The sequence below is a fragment of the Tenrec ecaudatus genome, chromosome 5, assembly GCF_050624435.1.
Source record: "Tenrec ecaudatus isolate mTenEca1 chromosome 5, mTenEca1.hap1, whole genome shotgun sequence".
Lineage (NCBI taxonomy): Eukaryota > Metazoa > Chordata > Mammalia > Afrosoricida > Tenrecidae > Tenrec > Tenrec ecaudatus.
This window is the reverse complement of record NC_134534.1, coordinates 17254016-17271689: the sequence shown is the minus strand read 5'-3', so window position 1 is coordinate 17271689 and position 17674 is coordinate 17254016.

The following is a 17674-nucleotide window of genomic DNA, read 5'->3' as shown; positions in this document are numbered from 1 at the left end:
AGAGTCTCTTGAACAGCAAACAAAGACTTCACTATGCTTCTTCCCCAAAAGACTTTGATATTTTGTGGTTTGTATGGAAATAATGAGCAGGAGCAAACAGTGAGAAATTCCTTGCTCAATTTGTAGGCACACTCTGTTCTGAAGCAAAGATTCACGACTTTATGCTCATGACCTTGTTGTGTTGGCTGCTGTGGAGTTGCTCTCATGATGGTGCACAGTAGAGCAAAGCATTACCAGGTCCCGCACTCTCTTTAGGATAGTGGATATGCACAGTCCAGCGGTTCTCAACCTGTGGGCCGCGACCCCTTTGGGGGTCCAACCGCCCTTTCACAGGGGTCATCCAAATCTTAACAGTAGCAAAATGATAGTGGTGAAGTGGCAACAAAAATAATTTGATAGTTGGCGGGTCACCACAACATGAGGAACTGTGTGAAAGGGTCGCGGCATGAGGAAGGTTGAGAACCACTGTCTAGCCCATTGTTGTGGCTATTACACACCTGGAGTGCCTTCCAACCAAGGGGCCACCATGAACCTGCATCCATAGTGCTGTTTCATCCTCAGGGTTTTAAAGTTTACGCTTTTCTTGCCAATCCTTCTCCCTAGCAACCTGAGCCAGATTATTACCTGTCCGGTTAATTGTGTCAATAATTCTGACCCATAATTTTCCCTTATCTTGGGGAAAGGTGAGGAAAATGACATATCCAAATTTTTGGAGGTGATAATTTAACAGCAGGTAAAATGACAACCAATGTCCTACACTTCACCATGTATCCAAAACAGTAAGGAAAAACAAGACAAAATTTTCATTTGGAGAGAGTTTTCAAATCTTTAGTATTTTGAGTATTTGTCCAGGATATGTTTTTAACTTTTTTAATTTTGATTTTTGCTCCCAGGAGATGCACAATGTTTCAAGTTTTTCTTCATCATTATCTTCCTCTAGTGAAGGTAGTTATTATCCATTTTACCCTTTAGAATAATAATTCTCTCAGTATAATAGTCTGTTAATTTATCTATCTCCTTTGTCTATATGGCCTAACATAGTGGTGCCAGGTAAATAATGAGTTAAATCAATATTCACTGAATTGAAAATCCGTTTTTCAATGGTTGATTTTTGTTTATTGTATAAAAGCAACTTTGTTTCACCTTTGCAAATTTAGAGACTAATCCAGTACTGTGGTCCAGTTACCTATCTAGCTAGAGAATGGGCTCATAGGAGGGGTTTCTACTAAAATTGTCTGTATGTCTTTCACCAACCACCTCAAGTTGTGACCTTTTCTTAGGCAGGTGACATGCCTCAATCATCTTTGCATCCCCGTGTTCATGCAATCCTGGCCAAATGGATGAGGACAATGATCAAATAGAATGAACCCAAGGTTTCTACTCGGCAATTTGCACAGAATTGTAAACAATGGGAAGATGTGGTAATATAATTGACAGTTGTGACCCATTTATTGGCATATCACTTCAAGATAGACGTTGTTATTCACCCATATTTTCCAATCTACAACCGATTGATCCTCACATAGTTGATCTGTGAAGTGCTACACTATTAAAATGTGCATACCGGGTGCCGGCTAGGATTAGCAACATGCAGAAGAAATGAGACATGCTTGGAGAAAGTGATGAGAAAGCAAGTGCCAATGGGCAGGTCTGGGTCTCCCTGCCCTACGTTTCACATTAGTTATAGGCATTCTAGTATATGCTGAGTTCCTACATGGATGAGAAGCTGAGAACTCTGTTTGGACTCTTTAGTTATTATCTCAAACTATGAGGGACATGTGACTTTTATAATCCTTATTTCTAAAAAGAGAAAAGTCAATGCTCAAAGTACTCCAGCAGCTTGTCCGCTTCCCAGCCAGAAAGTGGGGTTAGCATAGAAGCATCTTCCTTTCTTTACTTAACATGAAATCCGCTCAGTCCTATCGCGTATTACCTGCTGCTGACTTGAGCTGGTGAGAAGCTAAAGTTCATGTTTTGTGAACCTATTAAGTCAAATCAGGGGTGTGCCATAGCACATAGAGCCCCAAAGTTGCAGACGGGAAAGTTCCACTTTAAATTGAAAGGTGTTTCCAGAGACAAAAGATATCTAACAATAGTCTGCTCCTAAGACAATATCAAAGGAGCCCAGGTGGTGAAGGGTTACAAGTTGGGCTGTGGTTTTCATGGTTAGCAGTTCAAAACCACCCGCAACAACTCTGGAGTAAGACTAAGTTTTCTACTCCCATAAACTGGGATAGTCACAGAAATGTGCAAGGAATTGCTATGAGTTAGCATTGACTTGATAGCGAGCTTGGGTTTGTTTGTTTTTTTGTCATGGCAGAGAATCAACGTTCACTCTGCTGCTTCTTTACCAAAATATGTAATACATACCTGTCTCTACACTGATCAAAGTTGTGCAGAGTTGTTGGATCCTCTTCCAGCAGAAGAGAGTCCCAAACTTTTCAATAAAATGAATTAAACTGACGAGGTTGGCACAGATTATAAAGTGCTGTGTATTTTCTTACTCAACCAATTCATTGGCTTTTTTTTTTCTTGTTTTATTTTGACTAAGCTGCCTTTACCAGAAAGAAACATCTTTGATTTAGCGTTTTGGTAAAAGACACCATTCCTCTAAATTGGACCCAATTCAAGGGAACTCCCAACTTGTTAGCATATAACACCACTTTCCCTTAAGTTCTATCTTTGTAGACAGCCAGCTGTGGATGTCTTGATCATGATTGATTTCCTTGGGACCATAGTTTTATCAGGATTCAGTTGTTCAGTGATTCACACAGGGAGGCTTTGTCTATTGCATGATGCGGATATGAATCTCTTCCTAACCTTGGAGGCCCTGGCTTTCTCCAAGACATTTGTAAAGGACAAATAAGCTCAGAGGGAAAGTTCAGAAAATAAAGAATCCAAAGGTCATGTATAAATGTTCCCATTGAAAAATACAAATTCCAGTAGTGAGATATATACTTACTCCTTGCATATTGACTATCTCATTAGCTGAGATTTTAAACTGATAACCAAATTAAAGACTCTACTCCCTGACAATTTTTCACATTCATGACATACATCTGAAATGAACAAATCCAGAGGCGTTTGGTGAGGGTAATACTGGCTGTGATGGTTAGTGAATTGTGTCAACTTGGCTGTGCCGATCATGATTCTCAATGGTTTGACAATGAATTAATGATGTAAGCTGGCAGTTATGTGATAATGAAAATTTCAAGTTAGGTGGTGATCTCCATTTTCATTTAATGCTGACTTTGCATAACTACCTGGTCTTTGAAACCTAATTATGTCAATAAATGACAATTTCTCACTCCTCAACTATCTCACCAATACTTTAAGCTTACAGCAACAGTAAAAATGCTACTCTCAAACTATTTTTTCACATTAGCCACGCATGCCTGTTGTTGGTAGGTACCACGGAGTCAGTTCTGACTCACAGTGAACCTGTGCAAAACAGAACGAAACCCTGCCCGGCACAGCACTCCTGTAACAATTGCTCCTGTGCCGGATCCTGCTGTGGCAGCCGTTGTGCCAATCCATCTCCTTGCGAGCTTTCCTCTTTGGCTGCCCCTCCACTTTTCTAAGCCTGATGTCCTTCTCCAGGCCGTGATCTCTTCTGACAACATGTCCAAAGTATGTAAGATGAAGTCTTGCCATCCTGGCCTCTAAGGAACATTCTGACCCTACTTCCTCTAAGACAGATCTGTTTGTCCTTGAAACAGTCCATGGGATTTCATTATTCTCCAGTTTCACAACTCAAATGCACAAATTCAACTCTGGTCATCTTCATTCAAAGTCCATATGTGGGCTTCACATGCATACGAGGCAAGTCCAACCATCACATGCATATGAGGCAGCTGAAAATATTATGGTTTGAGTCAGGTAAACCTTAGTCCTCAAAGTAACATCCTTGCTTTTCAATACTCTACAGAGGTCTTGTGCAGTAGATTTACCCAATGCTACATGTGTTTTGATCTCTTGAATGCTGGTCCCATGAATTGTGGGTCCAAGTAGGACAAAATCTTTGACAATTTCAACCTTTTCTCCATTTTTCATGATATGACCCATTGGTCCATTTTTGAGGATTTTGGTCTTCTTTACATTGAGTTATAAGCCATATGAAAGGCTGCAAGCCTTGAACTTCATGTCTGTCAGTAGTGAATGCAAGTTGTAAGGTGAGAACAATGCTGGTTCTGATGGTTCAGGTGAAGTGCCAACTTGACTGGACAATCAATACTCAAAGAAGCAGCAGTCAAGAAATCAAAGGGTGTGATGCATCAGGCATATCTTGTGCCAATGAACACTTTAAAATACTCTGAGGACTAAGGAGTGCCAGACCCAAGTCATGGTATTTTCAGTCACCTGGTATGCAGGTGCAAATTGGTCAATGAGTATGGAAGACGGGAGTAGAATTGGTCCATCTGAATTATGGGGTTGGTGAAGAATACACCAGGAACGTCAGAAGAACAAAGAAATCTGTCTTGGAGGAAACCCAGCCAGAAGGCTCCATGGAAGTGGGGTTTGTCAGGAGAAACCAATCTCTGGAAAAGGCTATGAGCATCTCTGAAAACGAGGGAGCGCCTCGCCGAGATGGACTGATACGGGGAGCATGGTGACAGGCTCGGAGATGACAACAATGGTGGGGAGCTTGCAGGACCAGACGTGCTCCTTTTGCTTCTACATGAGTAGCTGTGAGTTGGAGCTGGCGTCGTGACACCTGACACCAACACAGAAAAGACGACCATTGCTCCCCCTGCAAAGCAGAATTCCAGTCTCAGGTTCTTCTCTCATATTTTCTAAGTTTCTCAAAATAAAAATGAAGTGAAACTGAAAAAGAATAATCTCAAATAGCTACGGGCATCATGGACCCTAAATGCCATTATGTTTAGAAGGTGTACCACAGAGGGGCAGTGTGGGCCATGGTGAAGAGCATAGGATCTGGAGCTACGTTGGGTTCAGAATCCTGGTTGTGAGGCCTTTCTCTGTGATCTTGGGCAAGACACCTAACCTCTCTTCACCTCACCCCTTGTTTGGTGAAATGGGAGTAAGAAAAGTTTTTTCTTCAGTGTTAGGTTTACCACGGAACCTGACACATAAATACATATTAGGCAAGTTTGAGCATTTTTTAAAAATTTAAGCTGAATTTTAAAGTACTTATTACACACACATTGTTGCTGTTTTTAGTCATCATTTGGAGTATTGATAGTTCTTTCTTTCTCTGTGATTTATTCCTCTGTCCCTTTCCAGCAAGCTCACTCTGGCAGGAGGGTGAGAAAGGGATCCTCAAGATAAATTGTCTCCTCAGTGTCTTGAGTTTTGTCACCGCCCTCCCCCTACCCCCCAGGGCACAGGACAATCCCAGGGATTGCCCATCAGTGATTCAGGTTCACTGCACAATCTGTCACCCCTTCCACAGCGCTCATGTTCCAGCCAGCGCTGCAGGAACAAAAGGTTTAGGGTCAAACATTTGGAAATGCTCATTGTAACCACTCACTTTGGCACCTTCTCACATAGATCCTACATTCCTACGTAGACACTTGCCATATGAGTCAGAATTGACTCCGTGGCAACTAGCAACAGCACCCATATTTATGCGTGGTTCCCACAGAATATCAAGGGTTTCACGGGCAAGGACTGGCCCCTAATGCTCTTTCTCTCACAATACCTAGCCCAATGTTGGCATGAAATAGGTGCTCAGCCAATGCTTGCTCAGCCACACAGAAGTGTAAAGCATTCTAATGGAGAATCACTGCTGTTAGGTGCCTTAGCATCCGTTCTAGCTTTGTAATCTTTTTAGAAGAGAAATATCACAGAGCGAAATGTTGCCTGGTCTTGCTCCATCCGCACAGTTGCTGCTATGAGTCAAATTATACATATAATGTAGCCATATAATCTGTTACATCCTGCTTGAAGAGTTTCACAGTCTTGGATTATAAACTCAAACTCCTGGAGATTTTCTAGAATCTTCTCAATTGATAGTTAACAGGCGCTGTAGAGGGACTTCTGTCTGTTAAGGGGAAAAAGGGCCTTGGAGCCAGGCCTGGTGACATGCTGACCTTGAGGCCAGGCCCTGCTGAACACAGGTGAGAACATCCTAACACCGAACCGAGATAACCCTCAAAGAAGTATGCAGGGGATCCCAGAGCAGACAACACAAACTGAGTAGGAATCATCTGCAGCATTGCAATCTCCACCCCTCTGACCGTGTCTTTCAAAAGGACAAAAGTTCCCCCACACACGGGTCTTTCTCGACTTATACAGAGACAGACTTTACTCTCAGAGTGGGTCTCACCTATGTTATGGGCTCATTCTCACCTAACAGGAATACTCCATGCTTAAATAAAACTTTTGTTGGCTCTTTTGCTGTAGTGTGTGTGTGTGTGTGTGTGTGTGTGTGTGTGTGTGTGTGTGTGATCTCTGTCACTATACAAGCTTCTTGGGAGGGACTTGCTAGTAGTAGTACCCCACCCCCCACCCCTCTGTCCACCCACCACCACCACCCCATCCACCCACTACCCCCCACCTCCATTCCCCACCCCACCCCCCACACCAGCCTGGAAGGCCAACCGGCGGTAGGTTGCAGGTAGCAGGCAGCAGGGCCTGGCATTACTCTGCAGGACAGAAAGTCAAAGTTCCATCCAATCTAACAAGTGTAATACAACAAGACCAACTTTGACATTTATTCGTTGCTTATTAGGTGCTAGATTGTTTTACTCCATTTACTGTAAGCACATTTCTCTTCCTAATTTTATTCTTTTACTTTGCCTCACAATGCTCTCTGGCATCAAGTCTATCCTGACTTATAGCAACCCTATAGGACTCTGTGGAAATGCCCACATCAGGTCTCTGAGATCGTGAATCTTTACATAGGCAGAGAGCCTCATCTTTCTCCCTTGGAATACCTGGTGGATTCGAACTGCTGCTTTGAGGGAGACAGATGCAGCTACCGATTATTTCCACCTTTGGAAACCATATATAGGGTTGCTACGAATCCAAATCTACTTGATGGTACCGGGTGTGTCTGGTCTGGGTGTTTCATTCTGTCCCGAAGGATAAGCTGACGTGCAGCCCTATAACAAAGAACAAAACAGATACACGTATCTACGGTCTGTTTCCAAAAGTTGCTTAGCATTTTCATCTCGGCTGTTTACTTTCTCCCTGGGCTCTGTGGTAAAGGTCTGAGTTTCATAAAAGTAATACCACTTCACCTAGCATGTTCGTCAGAATTCCCTCTGGTAGAAATTAGTCTCTTAAAAATTAAAAAACAAAAACCGAAACAGTGCTGTTGGAGGAAGTGTTGGCTGCAGTAAACCGTAGAAATGAGTACGGCATAAAACATTCGATTGAAAGTTGATCAAACAATTAAAATCTGAGGACCTGTGAAGCCAAACAAATCCATGGTGGAATTGTTTCTCCAGAAGCTTCACTTACTGATAGATGTACTGTTTTCAATCCAGACTCTGGGCCAAGACAGAAGGAGATCTCACAGTTAATTCTACTTGCCCCATAGGAAGTCACAAGCATACAGATGAAAATAGAATGTGCTCTGTCACACGGCTGGTGTGTGGTTAATCAAGTTTAATGTGGGTTCAGGAAACGTATGCACAGCCTGCTCAAGAGTAACAAAGAATCATGTGTCAAGAATGAAACAAAAAACTGGCTGAGGAAAGAGCTTTAGAGATTCTCTCTTAAATACACTGAGGATCAAGAGAATTAAATTAGAAAAACCAAAGTCTGGTGAGTTTTCAACTGAACAGCCATTTAGCCCAGAGCCAAATTCTTCTCTGTCAATTTTACACTCAGGTTTATCAGTGACCTTATGCCATTTAAATGAAGTTGATGAGAGCTTTGGGACAATGGCTTATGCAAGAAGACCCAGAGGCTGATCTGGATCATTATTACTCTGAGGGATGACAAACCCAGAGGGATTAGGACAAGAGTGGGAACTAGGAGGAAATTGGAAAGATGGCCTGTGGGCGCTGCCACTTCGTGTCATGTCTTGACTTGATCTACTTCAGTGAGTTCCTAACCCGAGATCCACATCCTCTTGGAGCTTCAGTGTGTTCCTTTGCTCAAAGTCACACAGGTACGACTATTTGGGGTCTGATGGCCACATCCCAGTCTGGTGAAAACTTTGGGCTCCTTCCAGGGAGAATATTGTTTTTAACGTAACATATACAATATATCAAATTATAGCACAGACCAATTTATACAGAAAAATAGTCATGAAAACATTCAAATGAATGTGTGATGCAAGATAGAGGATCCTTTATTGATATATTAAAAAGGAATAAGATCTAGCACTAAGGCTAATTAATTTAATAGCAGTGATGAGTTTAAATAAGATCTTAGAATATCTGCAACAGGATGTGTGGTAAGACCTGACAATACCTGGAAATCTGATGAATACACATAGGTAATCCTGGAAACTCTGATATGTTTCTTATGTTTACAATGGAAGGAGATGCTACATTTCAGATGACGTAAGTGAAAATACCTAAATCTATTTTTTAGAATCCTTTGTCATCTGCCTTATCATAACAACCCCATGTAAGGAGAAATTATTCGCTCTATTTTTCCCCAGAAAATGGACCAGTTCTCAAACCATCACAGGAATTAATCAAAAGAGCAGCTATATGTAATCACATTAAATGAAGCCCCAATGTTTGCATAACTCAATTGTGTCAAACCAACCACAAACATTTTCAGAGTTACTTAGTTATATATTTATTTGACATAAGTCCTATTTTGCCTATATTATAGTTAGTTATACATGTACCTGTTTCTTCCCATGAATTACATATCCTTAAGGGTCCACTCACATCTAGTTATTTTTATTAAGCTAATGGGGAATTAGACAACGGGAAGGACCAGTACATATGTGACTAGGTTCATATGTTATGAGAAGCAAGAATTAGTATATTTGTCAAGAGAGTAAGGAGAGCCAAAGTTTGCTGCAAGATTTTGGACGAGAGTTTTTTGGAAAGTGAATATATTCATTTATATATATTTATAAATAGAAAAGCTAAACTGTGTGCAGTTGGGAACTTGCAATCTACCGACCCACCTTTCCATCATGTGCTGCGTACTTATCTTCTCTGTTAGCAAATAACACAGTTTGCAATGCTCAGAAATGTGATAGAACACTAAAGAATATAAAGTCACCCTTGAAAATCATAAAACATTAGTCACATTTTCACATACTTAGAAGAAATCACACATTTCCCCCCCTTTACTCAAAGAGGGTACAAATGAATACCAGCAAAAATCCTCACGTTATAATGAAATATATCCTCATTATGGTAGATTTGAAATTTTCATCTTTATTAGTGGGAGATAGGGAGTAAAAAGGTGGGATGAGTCTTTAAAACATATCTGTACTGAAACCTAAATGAAGACTGAGCATTATAGTGGGACAGGAGGAAAGTCAAAGGAAATAGAGGAAAGAGCTAGGAGGCAGAGGGGATTTGTAGAGGTCTAAATACAGGCATGTACATATGCAAATATATTTATATATGAGGATGGAGAAATAGATCTATGTGCATATATATGTAGGTTTAGTATTAAGGTAGCAGAAGGACATTGAGCCTCCACTCTAGTACTCCCTCAATGCAAGAATACTTTCTTCTATTAAATTGTCATTCTATGATGCTCACCTTCCCGGCACAACCACTGAATACAAAGTGGGTGAATAGGTAAATGTGGTGAAGAAAGTTGATGGTGCCGGGCTGTCAAGATAGTGCCTGGGGTCTTAAAAGTTTGAAGGTAAATAAGCGACCATCTAGCTCAGAAGCAACAAAACCCACATAGAAGAAGCACCCAGCCTGTGTGATCACAAGGTGTCGAAGGGATCAGTTATCAGGCATTATCAGAACAAAATATCATATCATAGTGAATGAGGGGGTAGTGCAGAGTGGAGCCCCAAAGCCCATTTGTAGGCCACTGAACATCCCCTTACAGAAGAGTCTCCAGGAGGAGACATGCCAGTCAAGGTGTGATGTAGCAATGATGAAACATACAACTTTCCTCTAGTTCCTAAATGTTTCCTCCCCGCCGCCACCACCCCCACTATCATGATCCCAATTCTACCTAACAAATTTGGCTAGACCAGAGGATGTACACTGGTACAGAAAGGAACTGGAAACACAGAAAATCCAGGATGGATGATCTCTTCGGGACCAGTGGTGTGAATGGCAATACTGGGAGGGTGGAGGGAGAGTGGGCTGGAAATGGGGAACTGATTACAAGGATCTACATGTGAACTCCTCCCTGGGGGATGGACAAAAAAGAGTGGGTGAGGGGAGATGTCAGACAGGGCAAGATATGAGAAAATAATAATTTATAAATGATCAAGGGTTCATGTGGGGCGGGGGGAATGGAGAGGGAGGAGAAAAATGAGGAGCTAAAGCCAGGGGCTTAGGTAGAGAGCAATGTTTTGAGAATGATGAGGGCAACGGATGTACAAATGTGCTTTACACAATTGATGTATATATGGATTGTGATAAGAGTTATATGAGCCCCTAATAAAATGATTATAAAAAAAACATATGTGAAAAAGTTTTCCAATTGCTTTGTGTAGGATTGCCCAATGTATATACAGAGTAAGGAAAATATAAATACGTGTTTCTCAAAAGACATATGTATGTTGAATTGTAGGGTTGAGTTGATATTAAAATCAACTGGTCATCTGTATGTAAAGAAATAGAATTCTGAAGAATATTAAACTGCAGTTTCCTTGAAGTCAGGATCGTAGAAATGCTTTATTTTTCTATACAGTTTTAGTGTAAAGTAGTAAGTATATTAATTGGGAGTGTCTATAATGTAGTCGTTAAGAATGTGGATCTTAGAATTGAATAGACTGAGTTTGTATTTCAACTTACTACCTACTAGATGTAACAAATAGCACACTCAGCATGATTACTGGGTCACAAATCTTACTAAAATAATATGAAGAAGCTAGCTATAAATTATCAAAGGAAGTCAAAGGCAATGATAAAATTTTTAAATCACCCCTTCAGAGGATAGGTGATTTCTATGAAGGGGGATAAAAATGAATGAATTTCCCGAATGGCCATTGAGAAACAGAGTGGAATAGATGCAACAATTTTTACTGGGGAAGAATCCAAGAGTAACAGGGGAAAAAAAACAAACAAACTAGAAAAGGAAATTAGAAAGAAGGAGTTATCAGAAAACAGAAATGGATATTTGATCATGTGGTGACATTTAATATGATAGCAAAACCAAACCAAGCTCACTGCCATTGAGGCAATGATGGCTCAGTGGGCTTTGGAGACTGCAACTCTTTACAAGAATAGAAAGCCCAGTCTTCCTTCCAAGGAGCTACTAGTGTTTTTGAACTGTCAACCAAGCAGATCATAACCCAACATGTAACAATTACACCACCTTAAATATGATAGAAGCAAAAATTTCAAGAAAAATGAAAGCAAATGTATTTTATTTAACTGGATGAAAGGAAGGAGATTGATAAATGACCAATTTAACTAGAAACCTGGAAATATCACTGAGAAAGAAGTCCAGGAAATAGAAGTAACATAGGATCCATTTTTTCCAGTGACCAGGAGAAGTAGGATCAGAGAGTAAACAGAGGGTGTAGCTGGGTCATGGAAAGTTTTTGTTTTTGTGTTTTGTTTTCAGGAAAGGGAAAACATCTCCATGACTGCTACAAGAAGGGGTGGGAATGGCTGGGGCGGTGAGCCACGATGAAATCAATGGTGAAGCAGCATCCCAAAGGAATGAGAAGACAGTGACTTTTGAGTTAGATTGAGGGATGGATTATAGGAGGGAGGAGGGACCCATATTTTTCTGAAGTAGGGAAGAAAAATTTCAACGTGATCACGGTTCGAAAAAAAATTAAAGAGCATACGTTTGTAGGTGAAGAGGCTCCGAATCTTCAGTTGAACATGGTGTGGCTCTATTCACTCAAGGGTAAGGTGTGCAGGAAAGGGTACTACTGTCCTCTGTGGTCCAGAGGACTGACCTATAAGGGTCAACCTTAATGTTCCTTGTGGAAATGCCTGAGACCGAGAAAGCTAGGTTGGCACTCAGCTTTCTTGCTAAGTAGGGTAAGCATGAGCCATGATTGGTGACTGAGGTGAGAGACTTGCCCCAGGGGTGTTTCAGAAGCATAAGGTTATAGTGACTGACAAATGGTGCGTGTGTATAGATCAGCTAACTCGGATTTGTCTCCTTCAGAATGAACTATAAATTCTAAGAACTCATGAGTCTATTCCTCTAGGATTAAAGCTAATACCATGTGAATGAGTAGAGGAATAGTATGATGAAAACCAGTTATTTCAACGTGGCATTTTGGCATGAGGAAACCAAGGATTGCCAATACCCCATGTGAAAATAGCCATTAACATTCTAGGGTCCACTGGACTTTGGGAGAATTCTGATACATGCGTGGAGAACCAACCTAAAACCATGCTCTTGCTCATTCCTCCTCTTGCATTATGCAGTGTTGACATAGTGGCCACATTTCCCAAGAGCCCCCTTTTCCTCAACACAGATGTTGTTGGGATGGTGATATTTTAATGGAATATTTCAGAGTTAGATATTGTTTTCTTTTCATGCTGTGACTCATAATTCAAACAACGCCCAACATTTCACCTGCTCTCCAAGATCAAGAGTCCCGCATCTGCTTGATTTTGTCCTGTCCTTAGAGAACTTCTGAGGGACTTGATGTCCTTCCCCTGCAAACAACGAGAGGCCCTCCTGTGACTAGGCATGGACCGATCTGAGATGCTTCCTTTGAGTGCAAGTGTTCTTTGATGTGTTTATCATCCCTGATATTCATCATTTTACCTGAGAGGAGAGACATATGCACACACTGTACATTGGTTTCATGTAGCATCAGGCGTAAGGAGGGGTTCTAATGTCTTTGCGATGATAGCTTTATACGGAATCCCTTGGTTCTTACATGAAGATAAAGGCATTTTATTTCCTCACACTTCTCAAGATCAATCAGGTGGGTCTCTAATCTCTCTCAAGATGCAGGCTGGAGGTCTGAACGTAAACGACTAAGAAGATCTTCACACCCCCCAAGATGACCGTGTTTTGAAATGCACAGATGCTACCATGGGTAGGGGCGTGGGGAGGGTAATGAACAAATGTGTTCCAGATGTGGGATGGCGACTTCCCACTCGGGGGTAATAAAGGCAGGCATGGTGCTGCCAGATGGGGTGGAAGAGCACGGATACCAACTTCTTTAATAAACAATTAGACGCTCTTCAGGGGGAGCGTCGGTGCCAATGGAGACAAATGATGATGCTATAAAACTGCATTTCCTTTTCGATCTCTGTCTCTCATTTGCATTTAGTGACAACATAAATTCTTCGACATGAGCAGGATCAGTAAACAAATCGGATAAACTTTAAGTATCCAAGGGCTGCAATACAATTTCTCTTAAAGGCATTTTATTTCTACAGAAAGAAAAAAGACTATAATGTGCTCGTGGTGCTGCTTTAGTGGGGCTACTTCTAGGAGGGAGAAAGGCTGAAAATCCCCAACGGGAAAGTGAAAAAAAGGTATAAATCACACAATTCCATTCCACATTAGGAGTTAATTTCCATTTATATTCTTCTATGCACACGCTTGGACCCAGCAAGCTCACTGAGCTGATCTTTAGTTAATGCTCATTGCAGCTTTATGGAGACTCATTAATTTCTTTAGTTATAGGAATACTTTTTAATCTAATAAAGGTCATCGTTCTAGGTAGAAAATGATGGTTTTGATTACCACCTGCTACACTACACATCCAATGAGAACCCTTTCCCTATCTGTCGTGTAATTAGTTATCAGCATTGTATTTGTTTCCTAAGGCGCCATCAAGTCAGTTCCAACCCACAGCGATACAACGTACAACAGAAAGAAACACTACGGGGTCCTGTGCCATCGTCACAATTGTTCCTGTGCTCGGGCCACTGAGTCTGTTGCCTCTTGTTTTTCAGCTTCTAGAACCCACATTCCTTGGCCTATTAGTTCCTTCTCATTCCATCTTCACACCCAGCAATGCGTTTCATGTCTGACCTTTCTTCCAGGGCCGGATTTCCCCTATTTTTCTGCCACTCTCTTTCACGTTCAAGGACTCTTGTAACAGCATAAGATCCACCAACGTACTTTAATCTACGCATCTCAAGGTTTTGAACTTAATATCCTCTGCCAAATCCCCTTTGCCATGCATGCAACATATCTATGGATTCTAGGAATTATGGTACGGACATCTTTAGGGTCAATTATTCATTCTACTACAGTCACAGAACCCCTCAACTCCTCCTATAAATATTTCCACCACCCCAAAACACCAAGACAAACTCACTGCCCTGAAGTCAATCCCAACTCATAGCACTTGATAGGGCAAGGTAAACCTGCCTCCGAGAATTTCCAAGATCATAACTCGTTACAGCCCTTTCTTCCTCCTGCGAACCAGCTGGGGTTTCAACCGGCTTCCCATGCAGTTAGCAGCTCAATGTGTAAGCACGAGCACCATTCATTGGATTCACGGTGTGAGTAGGTCAATGAGTTTTCCCTTTTGTAGCTCTCCATATTGAATTTATTCTTGAGTCTGTGTCTTTTCCATGGGTAGGGATTAGTTCTCTTACCTCTGTAGCCTGTGAAGAGTGTGGTATTGCTCAAGGGGATTTAGTGAGAAACCAGATTACTTATTTTCTACAGAGAGCTCATAGTGGAGGCGAAATGTGACTATTCATGTTAGAGGTTGACTTGCAGGGAAGCAGATTAAAGAGGGACTTTATTGCACAGGTGGTTTTTTTTGTTTTTATTTTTACACTTTTATTGGCACATCATTTATATATCATAGTGTGCTAGTGTGGAGACTTTAGAGAAACAAAACCACAGAAACTCATATGTATAAGGGAGAGTTTTATATAAAGGGTAAGTGCGCATCAGGAAAACATCCCAACCCACCGCTGCTCAAGCCCACAAGTCCAACATTAACCCATAGGTCTAACACCAATCCACAAAGTCCTCCTCCATCTCACAAAACACACAAATTAATGCCAACTGCAGGAAGAAGACCAAATCAGTGAGCATGTAAGCATCTCAGTGGTGGCAGGGGTCTCCACATGGGTGCTCCAGCACCCTAGGCTGCATCGGGGTAGGTCCATGTGGCTTCTCCTCAGGGATGTCTTGCAGGAAGTGAGCCTTGCCAGCTGAAGCAGGGAACTAGCTAAGGCAGCTGCATCCTGGTCCAACCATCACAAAGCAAGAGAACCAAGAACTAGAAAGGTGAGGCTCACTGAGCCATTTATACCTCTGCCCTTCAATTGACCCCACATGTGTTTATTGGCCAGGCTGGTACAATAAACTAACTTACTTACATAGGGTTGTAGAGTTCAATGGTCCAAATATATCAAAGAGTAATTGTACAATCACCATCACATTCATCCTAGAGCATTCCACCCCCCATGATTGATTCGCCCCCCAAATGAGCTGTGAACTCACAATCAGCTCCAGTGCTTCCTTTCCACTTCATGATTGACTCCCAAACTCCCCAACCCCTCCCTATCACCCACCTGCTCCCTTACATTCCCTGGAACACCTTGAATCAGTTACTCTCATTGTACCGCCCCTCATCCTGCCTTTCACAGCTGGGAAACCCCATAGAAAACAATGAAAACCAAATTGCACTAAGGTGGTAAAGATTAGACCACATTAGTATAAAGTCAAAAATCCGAATAATATATGAGAGGACAAAGACACCCAACAACATTCAAGAAGCCAGGGAAGAGGTGTTTGTCAAGGAACAACTAAGAAATATTTGCCCCCAGAACAAATTCAGAATGTGTCTATGGGGAGATCAACTGGCCAAGTATTGAGTTCTATGCCGCATAATCAAGGTTACAATGGTCTCTGCCTGCGAACTGGGCTGCTCAGGACTCTTGCCTTGGATCTGACTTTGCTGATGGATTTTGGGCTCCCACTGTCCCCCACAGCCTTCTACAAGTGGAATGTTCATAACCTTAGCTCGGGTACTTTTGTCTTCACAATATTTGATTTTTGCAATACTCATTTTTGGATTACATTAGCTGGTATACTTCTGAGTGGATATAATTGACTCCTTGCTTAGATGGCTGCTTGTTTGAATACAAGCCTTTAAGACCCCAGTCATTATTTCAATTGATAGGGTGGCCCATCTATATTCTTCACCACACTTTACAGTAGCACTCTTATCTTCAGTGGTCATTTCATTAAGGCAAGTATCAAGCAGGGCCATGATTTAAGAACTGATTTTTCTTCATTTGGAGCTAAGATTTAGTGCGAACCCAGAACTCCTTCCTGGACCTATGTTTTTTCAATTTAAAAAAATTAATTTGCTGTGGCTTGGGCCTTAAGCCACATGTCATATAATTCCATAGTTCAATCATATCAAACATAATTGTACCATGGCTTCCATAATCAGTCTCCAAACATATTTTCCTTCCTGGGCTTCTTGATGTCAGTTCCTTCTTATCTCCGCACTCTTCCATATAGCCCTTCACTGAGGGAACTGGACTCTCCTTCAGAAACACTCAGAACCTGAGGACTTAGGCGGGAAAACACATGGTTTCCGAGGAAACAGAAGACACCCGTACCAAGAGTGGTGTCCTGTTGGCTGGTGGACAAACAAGATCCTGCTGCCTTAGCGCCCTGGGTGCCGTATGAAGACAAACTGTTTTTGTTTTTATTTTATCATTTTATTAGGGGCTCATACAACTCTTATTACAATCCAAACATATACATACATCAATTGTGTAAAGCACATTTGTACATTCATTGCCCTCATCATTCTCAAAACATTTGCTCTCCACCTAAGCCCCTCACATCAGCTTCCTCCTCCCTGAGAACCCTTCATAATTTATAAATTATTATTTTGTTATATCTTGCACTCTCTGAGGTCTCTCCTCACCCACTCTTCTGTTGTCCGTCCCCCAGAGAGGAGGTCACATGTAGACCTTGTAATCAGTTCCCCTTTCCAACCCACTCCCCTTCCACCCTCCTAGTATCGCCACTCACACCACTGGTCCTGAATGGATCATCTGCCCTGGATCCCCTGTTTCCAGTTCCTATCTGTACCAGCGTACATCCTCTGGTCTAGCCAGATTTGTAAGGTAGAATTGGGATCATAACAGTGAGGGTAGGGGGGGAAGCATTTAGGAACTAGAGGAAAGTTGTATGTTTCATCGTACCTACACTGCACTCTGGCTCATTTCCTCCCCAAGACCCTTCTGTAAGGGGATGTCCAGTGGCCTACGAATGGGCTTTGGATCTCCACTCTGCTCTCCCAGCCTCATTCACAATAATATGATTTTTTTGTTCTGGCCCCTGTTTCGGAGTTTTGTTTTGTTTGTCTCCTTTGTTTTGAAGCATTCTCCTTTGGGGAATTTTTCCTGTATGGTTTTCCTTCACCTACTGCCCCTTAATCTTCAATAGTTTTATGTCGACGTGAATCACCACTCGTCTACCGTTAGCTGTGTGTGAATGTGTTCGTTGGGGATCACACATACCATCCAAACCCAGCCCACGGCTGTGCAGTCGATTGTCACTCATAATGACCCTGTAGGACAGAGTGGAAGCACCCCCTAGGTCTTTCCAAGCCTGTAAATCTTATGGAAGCCAACTGCCACCTTTCTCCCTCTGCTGTTGGGTTCCAATTGCT